Source organism: Ambystoma mexicanum, chromosome 11, assembly GCF_040938575.1.
Source record: "Ambystoma mexicanum isolate Mex_15411 chromosome 11, UKY_AmexF1_1, whole genome shotgun sequence".
Taxonomy (NCBI): domain Eukaryota; kingdom Metazoa; phylum Chordata; class Amphibia; order Caudata; family Ambystomatidae; genus Ambystoma; species Ambystoma mexicanum.
In genome coordinates this window covers 333,982,268-333,999,522 of record NC_090934.1, presented here as the reverse complement: position 1 = coordinate 333,999,522, position 17,255 = coordinate 333,982,268, and positions in this window count along the sequence as shown.

Below are 17,255 nucleotides of genomic sequence, written 5' to 3'. Positions count from 1 at the left end.
GTAATTCCTGATGATCCTTTATGATAGTGAAAGGCTTTCCATATAAGAACAGATGGAAATGTTCACAATCTCACACCACCCCAAACCCTCTTTTTCTGCTTGTGAGTAGCTTGCTCTGTTTTGGGCAGACTCCTGCTAGCATACGAAACTATGTGCCTCTTTTGCAAGGAGTCTTCCCCAACTTGGGCCATTATGGCCCCTAGCCCCACCGAGCTGGTGTCGACCATCAATTCAGTGCACCTTGTCAAGTCAAAATTTGCCATGTTGTTGGCTGTTGAGATTCTCTGACAAATGATATCAAATGCCTCCTGCCTTTCTTTTGACAACAGGAACATGGCCTGTTGTTTTGTCAGTGCTCCAAGGGGCTCACTGACTGGTACAGATGCTAGCGAGTCCCATGAATGACTATGGTGCCGATAAATTGGTGGGTTGGGGTGTTTTATGTAGGGCAACCACCTTCTCCAGGTGTGGTGTCATGCCCTTCACTGAGAGAATGTGACCAAAGAATCTGAGCATGCCTTTGTGCAATTCACAGTTGTCCTTGTTCAGCATGATGTTCTCTGCTTCCAGTGCCATGCACACTCTGGCTAGGGTGTTGTTGTGTTTTTCCCTGACTGTGCCGAAAACCAGAATGTCATCACTGTAATGTAAACAGTTTGGGATGTGCTTGATGACATTGTGGATCTTGGCCTGAAAGATCTCTGCGACCGGCGACATGCTGAGGCTGAGCCTCTTGCACTGGCATAGACCCAGCTGTGTGAAGAAAGTGGTGATATACCTTGATTCTGGGCTAAATTGAAGCTGAAGATACCACTTGTTTAGGTATAACTTTGAAAAAACGTGTGCCCCGTTGAGCTTTTGTATCATGTCTGTGATGCACAAGGCCTGATGTCACTCACTCATGATCGTTTGATTGTGTCACTTCGTGTCCACTCAGAGTCTGATGGTATATGACCCTTTCTTGGGTGCGGGTACAATGGGGAACACCCAGGGAACAGGTCTTGCTGCTGGCTCGATTATGTCATGCTCTGATAACAGTTCTTCATCAACATGTCGCCACATGTTAACTCATATGCTCCGATAGTGATGGACTAATGGAGGATGGTTGGATCAATATGCAGTTCTATTTGCTTGTGGTATAGTTTCTCAAGTCCCTTGAACAATAATGGGAGCAGTTGTTCCATTCTCATCACCGTGTCAATGTATTTATGGGCTATCAGCCTATAAAGCATATATATCAGACCAATGTCCAGAGCTGCTTTAAAACATACTATGCACCGACTTTCGACTTCCAACACTAGCACAGTATGTGTAGCCTCTTGGATTGCATCTTGTATCGGCAGGTGCCTTCAAAGTATCCCTTGCACAGTAACTGAATCTTAGATCCATACGGATAGATGTCCACCTTTGATGGTCTTAATGTGGGTCTTTCGGGATGCTCTTGTGTATCCCCTCATTGTTCATGTTTACTGTGGCTCCGGTGTCTACTAGAAATTTGGCTTGTAAATTGTTGATTTGTAGTGGGATAGTTGTGCTGGGTATAATTGCTTGCTGGTTTCCTAGTGCATATAGGTAACCCCTGCGTCGTTGTTCCTCTGCCAATGAGCTCGACCCACTTTCGGATGGAGATTGTTGAATAAGGTACCTTACATGGCATTGAACCATTCTGGGTTGTCTTGAGGCCAAAGAGCGTGGCATTCACCTATCAGGTATAGTCCTCTCCTCTAGGGTTATTTCTTCTGTGCTTGGGCTCCCCTTGTAGCATCTTGTTGTTTTTTCTCAGAAGTGAGGGAGTGATGATGGGGAGGCCGTCGCGGCCACTGACCTCTTTTTCATTCTCGAGGCAGATGGGCCCATCATTGCTCCTCTTGTCGAGCTCTGATACATTCAACACCCTGCTTTGAAGTGATTCTCACCTCTGCAAGCTAAGCAAAGTTGGCTGATTGCTGAGCATGTCACTTTGTGCGGGAATTCGTATCCGCACCAGAAACAGAATTGATTTGTCTGACTTTGAGGATGGGTCGCAGCCACAATTTTGTTTATATTGGCTGTTGTCGATGAGGGCACCTTCAATTTGTTCATCGCTTCTACTTGTTGGTCTACTTCCCTCTCCAAGCTTGTGTTGGGATGGTCAGGAAGGGTCCCCATGATTACGAAGGGTTCATGTTGCGTGCACCATATTGATGACTGGGAGTGGTGGCAAATTTGGTGCAATCTCGCAATTTTATATGCATTGAATGCATGTAAATATGAAGGGGATATGTTACCTTTAGAGCTACTGTTGGTCCTGCATTGGTATACATTAGCTTGCACGGGCACAGAAAGGTAAAGTATTAAATACACCAAATGTAAAAACATACATGCACATTAATATAAATACATGAGGAATTCATGAATCCCAATATAGGGGCCTTTTCGCATTGAATCAAAACACAGTAGCTGGAGCTCTCTTGCAAAATGCACTTTGACTTTTTAACTGACATTGCAGGTTTTCAGATGGCAGAGGTCAGGTGAATGAGTATCTTCACAACCTTCGCGGTCAGCAGCTGCAGAAAATAGCCCTGAGTTGTTATGGTCTAATACGTCTTGCAGATATTAGATGTAATCTCCTGCTGACTGAGAGTGTGACAGAAGGAATTTCGTTATTTATTTTAGTCAGTAGTAAAATGCAGGGTAAGCCAGTGCCTAGAGCTATTTAGGAGTCATAATTGAGCGATGAAGTGGGAGTTTTTGTAGTTTTGAAAGTTTCAATCGAACAGTGACCTAGCAAATGAGATAACATCACGAGCATAGAGAAATCATTACACAGCCTCCTCATAGTGGTGAATGTCCATGCAAGCCTTATGCAAATCAAAGTTAGGGTTTAAATGGCTTAAGCCAGTTATTGCTAGTAATGAATTATGTTTTCAATACCAATGTTTAACCATGTGTTGATGTCATGACCTACTACGGATGAATAATAAGAAGAGGTGTGTTATGAATATAATCTGAAGATAATTATTAAGATAAAACTGGCCAATGAAAATGTAGGAATGTGGAAAAGATGGGATTTATTTGAAGAGGGTCTTGGCAATCATGTTTGGGGGTGGATTGCAATAAAGTATTTGGGAGTGTTTTAACTGTTACAGAAGTGTATAAAGGTGTGAACTGATGTGGTTTGTTGGGACTTGGCTTAGTTTGGTCCTGCAACACCATCTAACTGCTCCCCGGAAAATTGTACAATAAGCGTGCTTTATGTACAACCGTGTACTCACTTCTTAAGTGGTGGGCCTGTTTGGGTTAAGGTGATTAAAGGCTCATCTGCACATTTGGTGAGCCAGGGTAGGAGCCCAGGCATTCTGAGACGTTGGGGGTCTTCTGTCCACACCTCCCAACCGTGGGACCTCACGATAAGGGCCAGTTCTCTGTGCACAGTGAAAAAGAGGTCTGTGGATGCCATATTGGTTGAAGGTCCATCTGCTCTGAATAGACGTGGTGCCGTGGCCTAGCTGTGCAGGAGACTTGATGAAGCACCACATCGCAGTGCCTCAGCTTTACGTAAGTAGACATTTGGGGTGCAAGGCAGAGGTGAAATAGGGATAAAAAAGGTGTTGTTTATTTGAAGTATTTTTTTGGTAAGGTTAGATTTGGAGTGTAGGTGTGAAATTTGTTGAGTTTGCGGGGATTAGAAAAGTGGATTTTTTGAAATAGTGGCTGAACTGTTCGGTGTTGTATGATATAATATGTTATAATATGGTATTTATAACGCGCCTATACACAAATGTTTCAAGGCGTGACAAGGGTGTAAGTCCCCTGTATATATATTTCTTACCTAGTTTGTTATTTTAGAGGTGTGAGGGGGTACCTTACCCAGCACACCCAATGTGAGGTTGTCCTGATACCCTTTAGTTTCCTCGTCTGGTGGATGGAGCCCTCGCCTGAAGGTGGTGTGGTATCTTATGTCAAGTGCAGCAATAGATACCTTTCTGAAGTAGGCCTTGCCATTCATTTGTATTTTCCGTGTGGGTAGAGCACCTGACTTTGATTTTCTTTGTTAGTTAAAGTAGTGAAGAGAAATTTCCTGTAGTCAGGGAAAGACTGCTTTGTAGTAGAGAAAATCGTACTAGTGATGAAGGGAGCTAGAGCAAGGGTGCTGTATTGGAAAGCATTGCGCCCTTCCTATGCTCGAGTGGTGTGGATAGCTCAGAGATATTGGCCGGCAGAGGTTTTTTTTTCAAATAAAATGCTGTCTTCTGTGTATGAGTGAGAGGTAGAATTGGAGTAAATAGTGAAGTGAGATAATTGTGGCATAGAAGAGTATGGTGAATGAGTGTGAAGTACAACGAAGGTAAAAAGAGAGTTCTTGGGTGAACATTTTTGGAGAACCTGCCTACCTTTTTAACTGCAAAGCACAAGAGCTCAAAGGTAGAGAAGTGGTTGAACATCTTGGAATTATGGAGGATGTATGAAAAAGGTGGGAAGGGCCATAATGTTGAAATTGTGTGTGGGGGTGAAAAAGGAGGGCGCAGGAATTTTTCTGCACTGCCCCCATATGGGTGCTATCCTTTATCTGGTAGATGTGCAAGAATGGGAAAAAATTAAGGAAGCGCAAAGGTTAGCCGAGGAAGAGGTGGTACTGCTATGGCGGCAAAGAGATGAAGAGTAGGAGGAAGTGAGAAGACATGTAAAGGGTGTAGAAGAAGGGAGGTGGAGACATGGGCATGTTCTTGTTAGATTGGACAAGTCAGCTATCAGAACGGTTGAGGTGTATATGGAGAACAGGGATACTACCAAGGGTACAGGGGCTGAGCAGGGAGGATGGGAGACAGTGCCTTTGGTAGTGCTGGTTATGCTTCTGTGCTTGTAGAATGGTCAGGGGATGTAGTAGCTGGAGTAGACAATGAAGAAGGAGAGGAATGGGATGTTGCGCAAGGAGGGCTGGGTGTAGCCACCCTACCTCCCGCTCCATTAGCAGCGATATAAAGCACACCATGGAGCCATAGGATGCACCAGGGGGTTTAGAGTGAAAAGACAGAAAAAAAAATATCGAAAAAAGGTCGAACCAAAAAATCTCGAAAAAAAAAATGGAATTTTTTTTCAATACGTTTTTTTTCAAAATGGGGGTCCCACCCCAACCCCCCTTTTTTCATTTTTTTTTATTTTAACCCTTTTATTTACTTCCCTGACCCCAAAAATACATATAAATAAATAAATAAAAAATTGGATTTTATTTTTTTCGAGATTTTTTTTTCGAGATTTTTGTCATTCGATATTTTTTTTCGGCCTTTTGACTGACCACCGCACCAGGGTACTCACATGGCTGTAGTAAGTTGTAGGGGAGTGATGAAAAAGCCCCAGAAATACTGGGGGTAACTCAGTTTCCGTTGCTCCAGAAGGGTCTGGGAAGGAGGCGTATTATGACTACATGGACCGGAGTAACTTGACAAAGAGATGTCCCTTCACTGTCTGGAGGGGTGGGGATGTGGATTTATGCATTGGAGAAGCACATTACCGGTGTCATGTTGGCTATTGGCGACATGAAGAGTTTATTCACGGCCCTAATGGGGGAGCGGTCAGACGAGCATTGGAAGAGATCGGGGTATCCAAGAGTTCAGTGGGATACAAATTCCCTTGATGGACTAGTTTTTAATAGTCGTATGGCACAGGTATGGGGGGTCTTGCGGATTATATATCCCAATATGCCTGATATCAATTCAATTTGAGCTAAGACGATGAAATTGGATGATGATCCTGCCACACAAATCCAGTTAATTCAAGAGATGTGGAGGGCAGAAACGGGAAAAGCATCGGACAAGAATGTGGCATTTTATTACCACATGCTGAAGAAGGGACTTCCTAAAGACGTCCAGTGCAATTTACTTAAAGTAGAAGGGATGAAGGCCAAGAGTTGGGTGGAAATTGAGGCACACATAGTGCATTTTTTCAAGAGAAGGCACGAAAAAGAGAGGGCGAATGTAGAGCAGGCACAAAAAGCAGAGGCTAAGCTTCTTAAAAAAATTGGCGAAGATTTGTCTAGAAAAGGCAATAATTACAAATTCTATGGTGGGACAGTAGGGGCAATCGGGACACAGGGAAACAGTGAACCGGGCATGATGCAATGTTGGATAGACAGGTATATCCCTGTACTAAGGCCGATGATAGGGTTTCCGAGGGGCAGGGAAGGATTTCCTTGGGGAAGTGGGTCATTTGGCGGGTTCAGAGGATTGGGTTTCTGGATTAATGGGCCAACAGGAAATCATTTTGGAGGATTTTATGGGATTCAGTGTTGGTCATGTGGAAGCTTGGGACACGTGTCAAAGGATTGTCGTCAACAGCCACAGTACTTTAACATTGGAGCTCAACAGATGCAGGCCCTGACCCGGCCACATGCCCCGGGTTCTGTGCAATCACAGCAGGCACGCATTGAACAGAACCCACCAATTGGGGCTGCACAGACCTTCAGGGTCCCATGACCATACCTGCACAAGAATCGGTGCAGAAATGAGACAAGAATCCTTTACCACAAGGAACAGATGCACACTACACTGGACCAAGTGTTTTCGGGTGAAATCCTTTTTTCTCTCCTAGGTGCAAATATGTACCAGGAGTAGGACAGTCCACAAAGGTCTCTTATGTGCCCATTCCTATCTGTTACCGTTGATCCGGAAGAGGAACCCTGGATCAGTTTGCAGGTAGGTGACCAAACATTTTCATTCATGGTTGACACAAGGGCCACCGAGATTTGCATCAAGGAAGGTGAGTTTCCCTTGTCAAGGAAAGATTATGGACACACAGGGATTCTCTGGGGCTATCCTGTTAGTTCCTTATACTGAAGATCTTCATATCAAGGTGGGTATTCAAAATGAATCAGCAGCTTTTTGTGTATTGTAGGGACACCCCAGCTAATCTTTTGGGCAGGAACATTCTGAGCAAGTTGTGGATGCCGATTACCTTCATGGAGGAAGGTATTGTATGTTCGACCCCTGGGTTGTATTCAGTATGGGAAGCAGCACATTTTCAGACTTCAGGGGGTTCCCATACATGCATAATTGTTTCTTTATGTGGTGATGGTTTTTTTTAGTTGGTTCCGGGCGATCAGAAATCAGGCCTGACGAGTACCATCTGAGTTTTTATTTCGGCCTGATGTGCTGCAGGAAGTAACATCAGGCGCATTGTTACGATTCTCTTAGAGGCCGTATTGATCAAGAAGAACAGGGTGGTTCTCTCAGGCACAGATGAGGAAGGTCGAGAGTGGCAAACAGTTCTGTTCATCGATCCGACCTTATCGCTAAGGGATGTTTCCGATGAGCAGTTCGAATAAGCTGAATACACAGGAGTGATGGTCTTTGATATTGTGTTGCCTGGCAGATAGCGATAGAGAAACGTGTAAGGAACCATGGCATCAACAATAGACACAACCACAATAGATACAAGTTTCAAAAACCTTTATTTTGTATTTTACTGGGGTTGGTGGAATTCCTAACGGGCCCTAACTCTGAAATGGGATTAGTCTCGACCATTAAATAAACAATAAACAAGCCCAAGTAAGTCTAGTCAAAATAAAAAGGCCTTTGCTAAAAAAAACTAACCTTGCTCTCCTTCTCAAATGACAAATGTGTAAAGGGAATACAAAAAGGAAAAATAGTGTCTTAAAAGAAATGTCAGAATGGCTTAGGTAACAACTCTCTTCCCACGTGTAGCAGCATGCGGTCTCAAGAGTTTCTTAAAAAGAAGAGGTGAATGGCACAGTTCTATTAGTCTTACACACTCTAGCTTGCCGGTACAATTGAACAGTTCAGGCTTGGGCTTCAAGCTTTTAACAGTCTCATTAATTCTTTAGGCGTTTTCTGCCTTATCATAAATACACAGTTTGTTTCAGGCTTTCACTTTGCCACTATTCAACACAGGCTTTCCTCCACCGGGCTCGGCCTGCCTCTCTTTTCACAACCAACTCTTCACTTCATCATAGTTCAGCACAGGCTTCCCTCTGCCGTGCTCAAGCCTGTCTTTCTCCACAAGGTCTGTGCACTGTGTACATACTTAGTGGAAGGTGAATAAACCCTATTTTTAGCCTATGAGAAGTGTTCCAACTAGAAACATTGTAGATGTAGGGACAGCCATCTTCTCCTCTTTCCTATTAGATAGGCGGTGCACCACCTCTGACCTAGAGGGATAGGGTGTTCTTCTGCCTAGGCACTCTGGTAGCATACACATTAATTAAAAATAGAAATAACACAAAAGAATTGCTTTCCCTTATACAGTGTTTTTGCGTGATATAAATGTGAAAGCAGCTCACCTGCAGAGAGTTGGAGGAGGATGAGCGAGGGCTCTATTGAGAGAGTATTTAGGAAGAGAGTGTTGTTGATAGTGCAGGCCCCAGGAAGCCTTGTGGATTATGCAGAGGGTCTTGAACTTGATCCTTGCAGCCACTGGGAGCGAGTGGAGGGATTTGTGTGAGGAGACATTTTTTTCTATGGTCATGGAGGGGACCAAGCGCGTTGATATATCCCTCACAGTCCCTCACCCATCTTGCCCATCTGGGTCCCATCTTGCTTATTCCGGTTCGGTTAAAGGCCCCGGTAGCTGTAATGATAGGGATTCCAGTAAGCATACCTGGAATGGATTTGGTGGAGTTGCTGCCACTGTGGCTGGTATGTCTTCCTCAAACATATTAAAGTCTTGAGGCTGTTTGCAGTGCTGGGGTATCCTGCAGTCTCAGGTGTACAGGCTAACTGCACCCCTTTTCTCTTTACATCACTGTTTTCTGGTGGTGTCAGCACCTGGGCTGCACATGCCTAGCTAATGCCCCCTTCTCTTCTGGGCTTTCTGCGCCCTTTTGTGTCCCATGCCCCTCGTAATGTCTCCTTATTGCCAGGGCTTCCGGAGCCCTCTTTTATCAACTCCAATGCCTCAGCTCGCCCTGCCTGTTTGGGACATTATTATGTCACTGCTACATATGCTGCTCACCAGGGCAGTCCATGCTCCTCTTTCTACCCACCATTACTGCGGCTCCACAGACTGAGAGCCACACGACACACCTTTACCATCATGTGGCTCTGTCTCCACCCCTCATAAGGCACTCTCTGGCATGTGGCGCAGGTTGACCTCAATGTCGCCAATGTTTAAGTGTGAGTCCACGAAACAGCCACTAGACTCGCACTGCTTTATTCCCACACAGCCCTACCTTACATGCAAGAAAGGCACGCACACCAAGGATTGGCAAACACATCATTAAACTTCCATTCACTACGTCAATCCCCCCCCTTCCGCCCCACATCACGTACTGTCTCTTTGCCTCCCTCAGGGCTCACCCCTGACCCCAAACGAAGCGCACAGCCCTCTAACACACTACAATTCCCACTATTTTAGGCCCTGCAAGGGGATATGCAGTAGGAAGTGTGCTTAGGACCACATAAATACTACGCGAAACACCAGCTCTAGTATGGAAGTGACCCGATCGTGTAAGTAGCAGGGTCTTCTTTATTCAAAGAACGACACTTGTCACTATGACAAGGGGGGCCCCGGGGGGAACGCGAAGCGTTTCCCCCGGGGAGTATTTTGGCGCTGCACACGGCCAGCGAGTGGCCGTGGGGGTGTAGAGCGCCCCGCCCGGGGTATTTAAGGGATCAGGGAAGGTTCGGGAGGCAGGCGACGGTTAGGACTTGGCGATTGTCAGGTCCCGTTGCCCGCTCCCGAGCCTTCCCTGTGGTCCCTTGGGCCTAGTGGGCGAGTTAGTGCAGGTGAGGAGGGGATTTGCATAGCGGTAGGGCGGGTAGATATTAATTTAAAAATAAAAAAAAAAAGTTTGGTTTGTCGGTAGCGGATAGGAGGGGTGCCGTAAATAAGACACCCTTCGTGGCTTACCGGTTGCTGCAGGCCTTCCGTCTCCGTCAGGGTTAGCCTGCGGGCGCGGGGCTCCGTGGTGCGTCTGGTGGAGGAGGGGTTTTCTAGATCCGCTAGATCCGGCGTAGGCCCGCGGTTCGTGTGGGCGTTGGGGCCGGGGGAGGAGCGGATCTTCAGGGCCCCTGCAGAGGCTTTCCACGGCCCTGGGGAGTACCCACTCTGCGTCCTGAGCGTTGGGTCGTGGGCGGAGGGCGCGTACCAGCGAGCGCACATAAGAGGCTGGGGCTGCGCGTTTAAAGGAGCCGCGCCCCTATTGTTTGAGTAAGGAGTGCGGTGCCGTCGGGACAGCGCCAGGTGGCAGTGTTCTCTGTTGGCTGGCAAGCGCCATCTAGTGCTTGCTAGCGGGGGTGCAGGGCTACCGCTTTGGGGTTTCTGGATTAGGTGGTGAGGAGGGAGGGGGTAGGGGGAAAAAAGGGTGGTAGGGAGGTACAAAAAAAAAAAAAAAAAAAAAATTTATATTATAGTTTACATTTGTCAGTTTATCAATAGGGAAGAGGATAATTTAAAAAATAAAAAAAAAAATACAAAAAATAATAAAATAAAATAAAGAAATAAAACTATTTAGGGAAGTGTTAGTTTAAATTTTGTTGCTTTTATTAATTGGCAATATTAGGGTGATTAGGTTCAGGGGAGCACACTAGGTGGGTGTTGTGTTTCTGTTTCTGGGGGGCGGTTAGCTCCGGTTAGGTTTTGAGGTTTTCAGGGCCAAAAGGGTTAGTCCAAGGGTAGGTCCCGGCTCGGGGGCTTAGAGTGATTAGGGCATTTTTTGACGGGGTATATCTTCTGGGCACACGCGTTTTAGTGTGCATGATGACAGGACGGGGGGCGAGCAAGAAGGGGCTGGTGGATTCCGGGGCCTTGAAGAAGGCCCTGGAAATAATTAGCAGGGCAACTAAAGCCCAATTGGAAGGGGCAATAGGGGAAGTTACGGGGGAGGAGGAGAGCGGTGGGGGCCGGCCGCAGCGCAGAGCGGCGGCTGTGGTGGCTTGCACCCCTACTGCAGGGAGGGGGGAGATTTGGGAATCTAGGGGCAGGAAGATGAGGAGGGAAATAGACAAGAGGGCAGATGGGGGTTTAAGTAGGTCAGGGGGGCAGCCAGGGAGGGAGGAAGGGTATGAAAGCTCTAGGGAAGAGGGGAGCGCTCGAGAGGGTAGGGACCTAGGGAACACTAGTGGGGGCAGGGGTGGGGCGCAGGTGGGGAGGGCAGGGCAGAGAGGAAGAGGGGGTAAATACCTGCAGAAGAGCGCAGGTGGGAGAAGGAGGGAGAGGTCCCCGTCAGTGGAGGAGGGTGGGGTGGGGCGCGGAACGGCCCCCCCGGATAGGAGGAGTGGGGCGGAGGGCGCTGTGCAGCCCCCGCGGTACGGATGGAGGGTGAGGGTTTCAGTACAGCCCCTCCTCGGTTAACGCAAGGAGAGCCTAGAGGGCGCGGCACATCCCCTAGCATTGAGGATTTTAGGGTGGAGGTCGGAACGCCTCGCCCAAGAGAAGAGGACCGGGCAGAGGTTCCCACAGCCCCGCCGAGAAGACGTCTGGGGAGCGGCGGGGCGGACGCCCCGGGCTCGGAAGAAGATCAGCAAATCATCTCGGGCAGGAGCTCGCATCCTCAATGGTATTTAAGGGGTGATGAAGTTGGTTGGGAGGAGTACGGGGGGCAATGGGAAGTTGAGGATTACAGGGCGGAAAGGGAAAGGGTGGAGGAGAGAAGAAGTTCAAGGTGGGATAGGGAAAGGGAAGAACAGGGGGGTCGGGGTGAAAGGGGTCAAGGGAATTATTGGCTGGGTGATTGTGCTGACATGTTTTGTCCCCGCAGCAGGAGCCTTCTAAGAATGGAGTGGAGGAGCACCGGTGGGGATGCTAGGCCACAGGTGGCAGGCGTGGAAAGAGAGTGGGAAAGGGAATGGTCATCTGCATGGCAGAGAGGGGTTACAAATAGGCGGTTGGGGGATGACTGGGGTGGTCTTCAAGGTGTGATGAAGGAGGTCGGGGTGCAGGCCATTGGAGCCGAAGGGGTTGAGAAAAACATTTGCTCAGTGGAGGTCCAAACGGACAAACTGGTGGAGCCATTGGTGCTCGAAGTTCAAGCTGGAAAGGATAAGGAGTGTGAAGTGAAAAGAAAAGAGAAAAAATGGCCATACATGGGGATAACAAAACCATTGGGGGCGCACTTGATGGCAGCGACCAGGGAGAAGATTCAGGCAGGGGAATTTGTGGATGTCTTTAAATTGCTCCATAGGGAAGTGAGAGCAAAGGAGGGGTCTAAGGAGGAAGAGAGGGAACTGGCGTCACGCCCAAGGGTCCCGGTGACTATTGAGAATTGGACGTCGGCGTTTATTATTTATGCCAGTGTGTACTGTGAAAAATTTCCGGAGCGTTGCGTGGCCCTGCTTACATATATGGACGTAATTAGGAAGGCTTTCACGAGTTTTGGGGGTTTTGCCTGGGTACGCTATGATGAGGAATTCAGAGCGAGAATGGCGGAGGATAGTCAGGTGGTCTGGGGGGAGATAGACATGGATCTTTGGCTGCAATGGATGGCTCCAACGAGGCCTGCCCCGACATTACACACAGCAAGTGGGCTGCCTGTGCCTTACCGGCCCTTTCTTGGTCGCCCCGCCCATGAGGGGGCGGGGGGAGGAGGCGGAGGACAGCCCTCAACAGCATGTTGGGCGTTCAATAAAGAAAACTGCACGAGGTGGATGTGCAAATTTAAACACGAGTGCAGCAGGTGTGCGGGTCGGCATCCGGTTACAGATTGTTTTCAGGCAGGGGACAGTGGGTCAGGGCGAGGAGCGGGGCAAGAAAGGGGGGGCGAAGGACCGCATGCCAGGTAAATCGGGGTGTGCTGGTAGGTCGGGCTCAGTTAATCGTAAAGGAGGTGGGGGGCACAAGGTTTGATGAAAGGTTTGTTGGGAGCAAATTAAAGGGGGCAGGAGAAAGGTGAGGAGGAAGATGCGTAGGTAGGGGAGGGCCCAGGGGGGAGGTAACGGTGGAAATTGTTAAGGGAGAGGTAGCTGTCGTTGGAGGGCAGGGTCGACGGTGGGGAAGCCCTCGCGCTTGCCGCACGACAAGGTGAGTAGGCTTCAGGCTGCATGGACGGAGGTGCGGGAGCGCCTCTGGTGCAGCAGGGGGGAAGTGAGGAGATGGAGCTGCATGGACGGGGGTGCACTAGGGCCCCTGGTGCAGCTAAATTTAAAATTAAAAAAAAAAAAAAAAAAAAAGTGGGGCAGAGAAGCGAAGTGCCGGAAGAGGAATTTATGTGTAATGGTCTGCATGGACGGGGGCGCAGGTTTGGCCCCTGGTGCAGCGGTGGAGAGGAGTAAGGAAGAAAAGGGGCCTGCATGGACGGGGGTGCATTAGGACCCCTGGTGCAGGCGGGAAAAGGTGGTAATGGATGCGAGGAGCTTGAAGAGTTATATGGAAGGGACTGCATGGACGGGGGCGCAGGTTTGGCCCCTGGTGCAGCGGTGGAGAGGAGTAAGGAAGAAAAGGGGCCTGCATGGACGGGGGTGCATTAGGGCCCCTGGTGCAGGTGGGAAAAAGGTGGTAAGGGATGCGAGGAGCTTGAAGAGTTATATGGAAGGGCCTGCATGGACGGGGGTGCACGTGGGCCCCCGGTGCAGGGGGGACAATGGGTGCGGGGGGACAATGCAGGAATGTAAAGGAATAAACTGGGCACAACAAGTGGAGCAAATGGTTTATTGCTTGTAGGGGAGCGGTTTGCGACTTGTTTTACGTGGGTATTGTTTGGGGGCTTTCAAGGTTTTTTTTGAGTTGGTCGGGGGAAAAGGGGGGGTAGGGGGACTGCAATGGGAAGATGTTCAAATTACAGAAGTAGGTTTAGACATCAAGATTAAAAGGGTAAGACGGATAAGGAGGGAAGGGACTCTGGGTTCGGCTGGTCGTGGGAGCAAGGTCTTATGCCCAGTTTCAGGTGCTAGGGGTATTGCGGAAGGAGTTGGTGGCAGTGGGTGAAAAGGAATAGGTTTTTGGGACTCATTACTTTAGGATGGGCGCAGCATCTGAGGGTACCGGGCTGGGTTTTTTCAGAAGCCAAGGTGAAAAGATTGGGTCGTTGGAGGCTGGGAAATACAAGGAGTACGGCAGGGAGTTTGATAATGGGGATGCTGAAAAGGTGGTTAGGTTTTTGCGGGCCAACTGTTGTTGAAATATTTTGACTTGTCAGTGATTTTGTATTTTCTTTTTCAGATGCTGCGCGAAAGGAAGGGGAGTTGGCGCAAGTTTTGATTTGTTGGCCATTCAATTGTTAAGTGGGCTGGGGAAAGAAGTGGGGAAAAGGGGTTTGGAAGGTAACAGGGGTGCAGTTACAAGGAAGTGGTGGTGAGACGGCACGGGTTGGGGGGCCTGCGGTGGGATCACCTGCTTCCTATATTGGCAGGGATGAGGGATGCTTGGGGTTCCAGAGGTGGTGATTATGCATGCAGGGGAGAATGACCTGGTGAGAGATACGGGGTTGGCTCTGCTAAGGAAAATGAAGAGGGACTTAGTGTGGGTGCGGGAAATGTGGCCTCAAGCAGTGGTGGTATGGACTAAGTTGTTGCCGCGATGAGGGTGGAGGGGAGTGAAAAGGGGGGAGCAATAGAACGGGCCAGGAAGGGGATAAACAGAGAAAGGGTAAAAATTTTGTGCCTCGGTGGCAGTGCAGGTCATGGATCATAAGGAAATAACATATGAGGGTCTCCTTATCTTTAGAGAGGTGGGGGTACACTTGTCCGTGTATGGGAATAATCACTACCTGGCGGACTGGGGTGCTTGGCTGGGAGAATGGGTAAAAAGTTTGAGGTAGAAAAGTTGGGGGGGGGGTTGGGGCAGAAAGAACTCCTCGGGGGAGGGTTTTTCTGGTGCCGGGGGCATGGCCCCTTTTGATGTGGGGGGAGGGAAGCACAATGGGGGAATGACACGGGAAAGGAGGGGGTGGCGCTGTTTGCACAAGCAGGTCACCCCGGGGGATCAGGTATTGAGCCTGGAGGGGCATGGCCCCTGGGGAGAAAGCGGGACGCCTGGAAAAGGGGCAAGGATACGGTAGGATCCAAGGGATCATTAGGGAGGAATGGGTTATTTAATTATTTAACTGTTGGGGGAAAATGGGAAAATGTTTAAGTTATTTAATTGATTGTTCAAATAGCTATTTAGTTTGTTAGGCCATGGAGCCAGTTAAGCGTTTTGATTGTAAGCTTTGGCCTGTCACATTAAAGCAACCTTTTCCACTTTTAAATGAGTCTGGGTTTTTGTGCAGTAAGCCAAAAGGGGGTCCCCGGGGAGAACGCGAAGCGTTTCCCCCCGGGGAGTATTTTGGCGCTGCACACGGCCAGCGAGTGGCCGTGGGGGTGTAGAGCGCCCCGCCCGGGGTATTTAAGGGATCAGGGAAGGTTCGGGAGGCAGGCGACGGTTAGGACTTGGCGATTGTCCCGCCCTCCCACCCCTTCATTTTTGTTTAGGAAAGTTAGTTATGTAATGGGGGGGGGGACGTTCGTCAGAGGATTATGAGTGGGAGGGGGGGGTTTATGGTTTAGGGGTCTGTTAAGAGGGTAGGGATGGTAGTTTGGTGTGACAGGTCAGGGCATCGGGAAAGGTGTGTGTAATATTGTTGCTGATGTGGCAGGTCAGGCTGGCTGCAGGTCACAGGTAAGAGGAGTTTGGTAGAGGGGAGTTTCAGGGGGTCAAAGTTGGTCGGGGTGCCGGGGGCATGGCCCCTTTTGATGTGGGGGGAGGGAAGCACAATGGGGGAATGACACGGGAAAGGAGGGGGTGGCGCTGTTTGCACAAGCAGGTCACCCCGGGGGATCAGGTATTGAGCCTGGAGGGGCATGGCCCCTGGGGAGAAAGCGGGACGCCTGGAAAAGGGGCAAGGATACGGTAGGATCCAAGGGATCATTAGGGAGGAATGGGTTATTTAATTATTTAACTGTTGGGGGAAAATGGGAAAATGTTTAAGTTATTTAATTGATTGTTCAAATAGCTATTTAGTTTGTTAGGCCATGGAGCCAGTTAAGCGTTTTGATTGTAAGCTTTGGCCTGTCACATTAAAGCGACCTTTTCCACTTTTAAATGAGTCTGGGTTTTTGTGCAGTAAGCCAAAAGGGATGTCTCTTGCCTGGGGCATCTGACGTCACAACACCCTTGGACTGTCCTTCTATCTGCTATGCAGCGCCGCTGCAAGGAGGCAGGAAAAGAAAGGCAAAAGCTGTTACGGGGAGTCCCAGGCCCCCACTCCAACACTACCAGCTCCTCCTAGAAACCATTTACACATGGGGTTTGCAGTGAGTTGGCTGTGAATGACATTGAACCAGTTCTCCATGGAACAAAATGCACATTCCTGACGCTTATTCTGTCAGCAGAGCTGTCGAGATTGGCTGATGTATGAGTCTACTATTGGTGTGGCCCCATGCATGTGGTGATTGCATGTCCATGGGTACGCACTGCTGTACTCGGAAACTTAGTGGGAAGTGTTTTGTCAGTCAGTCATAACGTTATTCAGCGTTGACCCATGAAAGTCTTCCACAACAAATACAAAACATCACAAAGATATTAACATGGTAAATATCACAATTTCATTAAATTAAAACTCATTAAATTGTACTAAGGCCCTGTGGGCGGGATGCATCTCAATGGGAACTTGCGTCATTACAAAAACGTGTGAGTCCAAGCATTAATTCCATTATATTAATGTCCCTTTAATTGCAAGAGTGTAGGACAAGGAGGATCAGTCTTCACCCTTCTCCCCAGTGGGGCAGCATTTGCTCAACCTGGGAGCACCGGCTGCCATGGCAGAGTTCCCAACGGGTGGGCACTATGTTCATTTATATTGTTCTTCTTTGACTGGCATCTCCTATCGAAAATCAATACTTTGCTGGCTGTGCCTGGATCCCCAAAGTCAATTAAAATAGAATCAGGGGCAGTTCCCCACTGTTGGCTGATGTTGGTGCAAATTGTGATTCGGTCCTAGTTACAATTAAGCATCACCTCACTGTCTGCATCCAGTGTAAGCATTTATTTATTAACGTGTCCCCAGATTCATATTGTTTCGAGGACAATTTTTATTTTTATTTTTATTTTTTTATTGTGATCTTTTAGTTTATACAAACTTTTATCACAGAATCTTTATGTGGTTATTTTCATGATTGAGTGTTAAAATTTTCCTAAACACATACTTCTTGGGTTCAAGAGTTATCATTTGGATCTTCTATTGTTCTTTCAGAATTGTGTCTAAGAAATCAATTATCGCACAAGTTATTTTCATGTTGTGACCTGATGTCACACGCGACCACCAGTCTTCACTATTTCCATTTATTGGAAAGCAAAAGTCCAAATGTAGAGTCCTTTGACTCGAGATTGCATCGCAATTTATGATCAGA